The sequence below is a fragment of the Adiantum capillus-veneris genome, chromosome 17, assembly GCF_014529385.1.
Source record: "Adiantum capillus-veneris isolate H3 chromosome 17, ASM1452938v2, whole genome shotgun sequence".
NCBI classification, from domain to species: domain Eukaryota; kingdom Viridiplantae; phylum Streptophyta; class Polypodiopsida; order Polypodiales; family Pteridaceae; genus Adiantum; species Adiantum capillus-veneris.
In genome coordinates, this window is record NC_140947.1 from 99,457,153 (window position 1) to 99,464,639 (window position 7,487).

Here is a 7,487-nt window from a genome sequence, read left to right on the forward strand (position 1 = left end):
ATACTTGGGGATTATTAACTTGAATAAGGCTATTTTAATTAGAATTACATGCAAAGGAAAACCATTTTCTTTTGGCTTGTAAGCCTTTATTTAAGGTGCAATTCCCATTAGTTGTGCCTTGGACAGGTAGACTCCTTGTATGTAGGCAACAAAGATGACTATAATATAACATCCAATTGGGCAATAATGTCTTTAGAAAGAGCTACCTGAGAAGAAGCCTCCCCCTTTCGATATATCATAAGGCACTTATAATGGTATTACAAAGACTCTCAATTAAAATAAGTTAAATGATTATTGAAGGCACTTGTATAAGGCTCTTAAGTAACAACTAGAATCCTATGAAGACCAAACATTCAATTAAAATACCTTAAGCCTAAACAACTCCTAGTTGTGTTTTAATAGTGCGAGTGTGTGGTCTGTCCTCTGGAATGTGTGGCCTATCCTGTAGGAGAGAGAGAGAGAGAGAATTGCTATGACCTGCCCACACTTGGCCTCCCTCGTTTTCTTCTTTTGCCTTGGCCTCCACTACGCCCTCCAATCCCTCTCCTTATGCCACATGGCCGGGGGCTTCAAAGTGCATTGGATTGTATGGAGATAGGAGCTTAGTCAGAGGTTTATTTTTTTTGCATACATAAGACCTTAGTAAAGCATTGAAGTCTTGAGAGCAATCGTCGACCATTGGCTAAAGCTTGTCAACGAGTGCCACATGGCAAGTTAATGATAGCATTTTTTTAAAATTTTTATCTATTTACAGAGAAGCATTAACTAAGCGATGCCTTTGGTATATGTAAGTTACTATGAAAGATGGTTGTTTTCTTATTTCTACAAAGAAGGGCATTGAGTAGTGGCAAAACAGAGTCGTTCTCATCCTTCAAAAAAAAAAAAAAAAGCAAAACTCACAATTGTGAGTGAATTATATTTATCAACCCAAATAATTACAAGGTCTTGTCATGCTCATGTTGAGCCATGACGTCATCTAGGGACCATAATTACATCGGCTATCAGGGCAGCCATCCCACCCAACTCGCCCCCTTATCCTTGATACATAGGGTCCCTTACCATGTTCTTCTGAGATCTTTTAATTACCGATAGCCAAGATTTTCCCCCGTCCTAGGCATGCCCTCTGCTGTCAACAAGGCACAAGTAGTCCTAGACCAATCCTCCGAGTGTTGCTTGCGTCTGAGCGTCCATATTAGCACTTTGCTCTCTTGTATAATTTCTGCGAAGCTTGCCACCTCAAGACCTCCTTCAAACACACGGCGGTTCCTTGTTTGCAATACATTATGTAAGAAGGCGTACCCGACGATTTGAGTGCTGATGAGAGTCGTTCTCATCCTGTTACAATAGTTCTCATCCTCGTACAATAGGCCATTGTGCCTTTTTACCTTGTTGAAGGAGGCCTAACTTGTGTATTTTAAGCTCGCTATGACATTTGGTTGTTTTCCTATTTTTACAAAGAAGGGCATTGAGTAGGATAAGGGATCCAATTGTGAGACGAGTGCTTGTATATAGTCATACCCCCCCCCCCCCCCCCCCCCCCCAAACAATTTGGAGAAAAAATTTGGAATATACTTGGAATTTTGCTTATGTGTGAACTTGTGATTTTTTAAAAACCATTTCCAGATACTAGATGCTGGGCCTTGGGTGTTTCTAATCCCTAAAAAGCCTCAAATATCAAACTTTCTCAAATTGGCTAACCAAACTTAATTGAAACAAGGTGAGAACTCACAATGGCCCGTAGAAAGCAAGGGAATGTCAGTTTTTGGCAATGAGGAGGTATGTAGTGGAGTGGTCGGACCAGTAGTTGTAGTTAGTGCTGGACATGGTTTGCGGTAGGTCATTGATAACCCATACGTGGTCTAGCATAGAGTTGTGTAATGTGGTTGGATGGTGTATGAATTGGTGGAGACCGTGCTAGAGAATGAGGTTGGAAAGGGTTCTATATGTGCTGGTTTCCTCAAGTGCGTTAATGTTGAAATCTCCCATTATGATTAGTGGTCGCATGGTGCGGGTTGAATCAAGAAGATTGGAGATGCTATGCAGGAACCGTGGGAGTGATGATGTCGGTGCCCTGTAGAGTGAAATGACTGTCGCTAGGCACTTGTTGGTGCAGTGAAAAGTTGCATGGATCGCTTCAAGTGTTTGATTGATGCAGATGTGTATTTGTGTAGGTATTAGGTTGTCTTTATGAAGAATGGAGATGCCGTGTAGTGTGTTGAGGATATGCTGTGGAAGCCTGGAATGGTTGTCGCATGTTGTCGAGTCTCTTGTAGGCAGAGGACATCGGAGGCCATTAGGCTTTTTCCATGGATGATATCGTTTGCATGCTTTCCAAGGGAGACGACGTTCAATGATTGGACAATGTAATGTGTATCTTGTTGGAGATGTAGTTGCTTTTGGACGGGGGAATAAGCTGCTTCTGTTCTCAACCTGTGGAGCTCTTTGAGGATAGATGCGTCGGTGTGAATGTTGCAGGGCAGCAAGCTCTCCACCAAATATAGATTTGCAGTGTCATGAATCCGTGTGAGAGCAGTGTATGCGAGGCCGTGAGACCTACTCCCTTTGGGATTGAAAGCTAGTGTGTTGAGTGTAAGCCCTTGCAATCGGTGAATTGTGCGGGCCGCAACAGGCTGAACTGGGAATTACTTGCGTGTGAGGGTGTTTAAGTAGTTCTTGCCAATTTGGAATTCGCGTGTGATGCGGAGAATTGGCATCCAACTAGGCAATGTGAGTGGGTTGTGAAGATGACGGTGGTCGTACCTTTGTTTTTGCCCTATGCTAGGGTTGGTGAAATGAATCCAAAGGCATGTCGTGTCGGAGAGTGTAGTGCAGAGCTTGTAGACGCCTTCTGCACCGTTGACGAGGCCGTCGGGAATGTCTAGATTTCCAGCGCATAGCTCGACCACTAGGCCTGGCTTCAGACACAATGTTGCTTGGAGACCCGCAGCTTGTTTGGCATCCATTGGAGTTTCTATTTTTTTGCTGCAAGAGGTGGCACGCTTGTCAATTGCTTTGAATATGTGTGGCTCACCGGGCAATTGTGCGAAGACCTTTTCATTGTGTTCATCCTTTGCCTTGTTAGAGTAGAATAGGTGTGATATGGTTATGTTAGCAGGCAACTCTCTATGGAAGGAGTTGTTAATGTATGCAAGGTCGCTGCTGGTGTGTGAGCCAATTCTCATTCGATTGAGCACCTCTATAAACTGTCCATCGGTTTGTCTCATTGTCATCGTTAGTTCGTAGCACTTAAGGAATTCATGCCAGTACGAAGGTGCAACCGCCTCGAGAAGAGGCTGCTTGCTTGTGAATATCCAAGAGTCTTTGACTGGGCTAGCTTGGCAGAGGTCACCACAGAGTATGACATCTAGGCCACCAAAAGGTTGGTCGTGTTTTCTCTTGATGGCACAAAGACGTGAGTCAGCCAATGAGAAGACACTTGATCCTATCAAGGAGACTTCATCAAACACTACAAGCTCCAAATCTTGATAAAGTAAGGACAATGCATCTAGCTTTTCTGCTCTGAGGCTTGTGTGTGTCGTAGTTATCAAAGGCAAATGTAAAGCCAAGTGTATAGTTGTACCACCAATGTTGAATGCTGCCTTGCCTGTATATGCCATCAGGAGTGCCTTAGGAAAGTCAGCATTGTGGCTCGACTTATGTGTGTAGAAACGAATGAGGGGTTCGACTAGCAAGAGCAATGTGAATGTTTTTCCAGTGCCTGCTCCACCTGTGAGGAAGAGATGTATCTTTTTTGATGGCACTATGCGTTTTTTAAGCTTGACATCATCGAGGATGAGTCGCTGTTGTGGGTTTAGTTTCTTTATTGATGTGTGGAAATCCTCATTGGTCATGCCAACATGTTTGGAAAAATGCAAAGCAAATGGTTTCTTCGTCGGTTGGTTTGATGGGGTGTTGATCATCACGTTGGCATTGTTGGAATCGTTCAAGGAACTTACACTTCTCGTGTCGCGTGAGGTTGTGATAGCTGTTGCGAATGTGTCAAGTGGAGTTGGTTCGACAACGAACTGTGATTCATTGTTTTTCACTATCTCAATGTTCGAAGTGTAGACATCGATCCAAGACAAACCTTCGGGTGGGTGCTCATTCTCATGCCTTGACCACGGCAAGAAGAGAAGGCATTGTTCTCTATAGTGGTTGTCAGGGTCTTTGGCTTTATTGTATCTAATGTACCGTACGATGCGTGCCCTCTGCAGCAACGTGTCAGGCATGGAGGGATTTTTGGTTGTGGAAGCGAATTGGGCCAAGCACATGGCAAAGAACGAGTGTGGTCTGGAGGCATATTTGTCAATGATGGAGGCAGAGAAGATTTCTGTTGTGTCGGGGTGCATTTTTTGCAAGGCGTTCTTCTTTTTGAGAACGAGAGCACGCTCTTCAGGTGGGTTAGGATTTATGCATATAAATTCTCTAGAGGAGCTATGCAATGGAAGCGAGAGACATATGTAAGCATCTTTCTGTGAACTAATTTGTTGTGTGTTAAGGATTGTGCTACCAACTTTTCATAGTCTCTACAACGTTGTTGCATTGTTTGCGACACAGTGATCAACTTGTGCCTTGATTGCTCGTATTAATGTATTGTCCATTTTTGTCATGTATGAGGTGCAATAGCTCGCAGCTCCATGTGCATTTAACACGAACTGTATATCTGTATTTGCATTCCACAGTGAAGCTATTGATTTGTTGAAGTTGATTGTGAATATATCGCTTGGTTTGCGCTTGAGGAAAATAGTGGGTCCTGAGATAGTTGCTTGCAATGCAAGCAAGTACTGTTCCATGGAGAGTTGTACTTGTTCTAGACATTCTTCCAATGTAGGGGCATTTTGTAAATCAATTTGGCTGAGTTGTTTTTCGATTTTTGTTGCAAGTAAAGCTTACCTTGTCTAGCTATGTTTGCCTCAAGTATTCCTTGTCGGATAATAGTTGTGAATGGCATAGGAAAACGTGGAAATCCAAAACGACAACTTTTGCTCTTCTTTTGGCAAGTCTTATGATTCTTGTGCTTGTAAGCTTCAGAAAGGTCATTGGGCAAGATGGATCTATCTGTGCTAATGTGGGTATCTACAAACAATACAATATCTTGATCTGAGTGTGTTGTGAGTGATGGAGCATTTTCTAGCCACAATAAACCATGATCATGTTGGCTACCGCGACTTTGGAACTCCGTGATGAAAAAGAAGTCTTGTATTTTGCCACATATGGAGGAATCAGTGCGCAACAACCGTTTCATTGTGTTGAACCTGTTGACGTAGAAACGAGCAGTTGTAATGGATCGATACGAATGAGGCGACGCTAATATGAGCTCAGACTCTCGTCAGGATCTTGGCTCAGCGGGACTAACTTCTCAAGTGCAGCAAGAAGCTCTTTCCATCTTCGTTCTGCGGAGGAGAACGTGACAAAAAAAGTAGGCTATCCAAGTTGCCGGATCATTGCGAAGAAATTTTTTTCATCTTTTCCTTGTAGTCGGGGGATGTGCGCAGTGCCTCGAAGTCTCTAAAGCCTAATCTTGAGTTGAGAAGCCTCTCTATGTTTGTGTCTTCTACAACTTGCCTTGCAGTTAGCACTGCACCTCCTAGCTTTCCCTTGCGCATTCGCACCCAAACAGAGGAAGCAACTTGTTGCGACATGATTTTGATGGACTTGAAAAATAAATTCTCGATGTCCAAGGCGAATCTTCTATCGACGTTTAGGAGCTCCCACTTTGCGATCGTTTGATAATCTTTGGTTGCGGCCTCCCTATATCTTCTAGGGGACCCAAAGAAAAGAGTTGAGAAGCTCAACTCCTCGCAATACTCATCCGTGAAGATGCTCAACGGTGAATTGCCCTCGCAAGGCGCAACATGAAGAATCTTGCCACTGTAGTCGACAACCTCTGCCGCACTTGTGAGCCCATGAAGCATGACATCAGTCTGATCATCCTCAAGCTCAACATCGTACGCATTGTCGTTAAGGGTATTTGTAGGAGCCATACTTAGACTAGAAAGGTGTGCAAGCCACTTGTCATTGATGGTGACACCTTCTCGTGTGTAGAGTGGTGTGGACAACAACGTAGTGGTTGCACGCATTGTGAGCAGGGGTCGCACAACACCGCTTAGGTAACATCTATCATACTCGAGTTTCCGTTTGATTCCCACAAGGACAGAAGCCTCATCCTCAATGAAGCGAGGTAGCACAGCCTGGCTCTTCTCCAAGTTGGCAAGCACATTGACAACACTACCTCTAAGCCCATACTAACCATCATACGTCAGTTCACGTATCTTGCGAAGGGAGACCAAGCGTGCCTCTACGGGGTTTAGATCTGACACAAAGGGAAGCGTTGGATTGAACCGTGCCTCTTGCAAGCTCCACAGGCAATTGCTATCGCTTGTCAAGTGTTTCTTGCACTGCCTGCAGATGTACACATCCGCATAGCATCTTCGCTTCCTTGAAGTGGATTCCGCAACTGAAGGCAGAAGCTGACGTGTTAGCTGGCGGCGGAATAGCAAGCGTCCACATTTTTCGCAGGGTGTAATGGGCTTGTCCTTGATGCTTTTGTTGTATCTCTTAATCGGCTTGCTCAACCTGGCGTGGGTGCGTCGTATCTGAGCACCAGTGACCAGGCCCTTCTAGTTCTTCAAGCGTGAAAGCTGGCATTTCACGGCCCGGGTTGTGTGCAACGTGTGTGGGTGTTTGGCGTGGAACATGCGGACGACCTCAACATCAGGCAAAGCCTCATGCAACAAGGATAGCTGATGCAAAGTGGCCACCTCATCTTCTTTCCATCGAACACGTGCACGGCTTGAGCATGTTGTGAAGGTGGGAAGGTATGTGATGCCATTGCTTGTTTCAGAGAGCAGAATGCCCTTTGCAAGAAATGGTTTCGATGGCATCCCCAAGAGGATTGTTCTCACGCTTCCATTTCTTTTCAAATACACTTTTAACCTACAAGTCGCAAAGCGAGCGAAGGCCGTTAATACGTCGAGGCTAAGGGCAAGTGAGTTGGTGGATGTTGAATACAAAGACGAGAATTTTGTGACTGTCATTGCGCTAGTGGCCCCATCAGTACGGAAGAAGAGGCATGCACCCAGGACAACATGTCTATCATGCAAGAAGCTCTCAAACAAGTAGTTGAGCAAATTTGATCTAAGGTCTTGCGGTGCACCTATTGAGTTTTGGAGATGGTGTAGCGCGAGGAAGATGTCTGAATTGTTTGGAAACTGTACCGTGAAAACGGTATCGACATCGTGTTCGGCCAAGTGAGTCATTGGAAAGACACGCAAAGATTGTAAATATTAAGTCACCTTGTGTGTTTGTTTGTGTGTGTGTGTTAGAGAGAGAGAGAGAGAGAGAGAGAGAGAGAGAGAGAGAGAGAGAGAGAGAGAGAGAGAGAGAGAGAGAGAGAGAGAGAGAGAGTGTCTGTGCTTTGGAAGGTTGAAAAGATGGAGAGGAAGGAAGAGTAGAGAGCGAGTTATGGAGAGACACCACGGCAACAA

At 44.6% G+C, this 7,487-nt stretch overlaps 1 pseudogene; it reads right to left on the reverse strand.

Moving 5' to 3' along the window:
* Positions 1-6,245: 6,245 nt before the first annotated feature.
* Positions 6,246-7,259, reverse strand: LOC147437771 (uncharacterized; annotated as a pseudogene).
* Between the last annotated feature and the right edge of the window lie 228 nt (positions 7,260-7,487).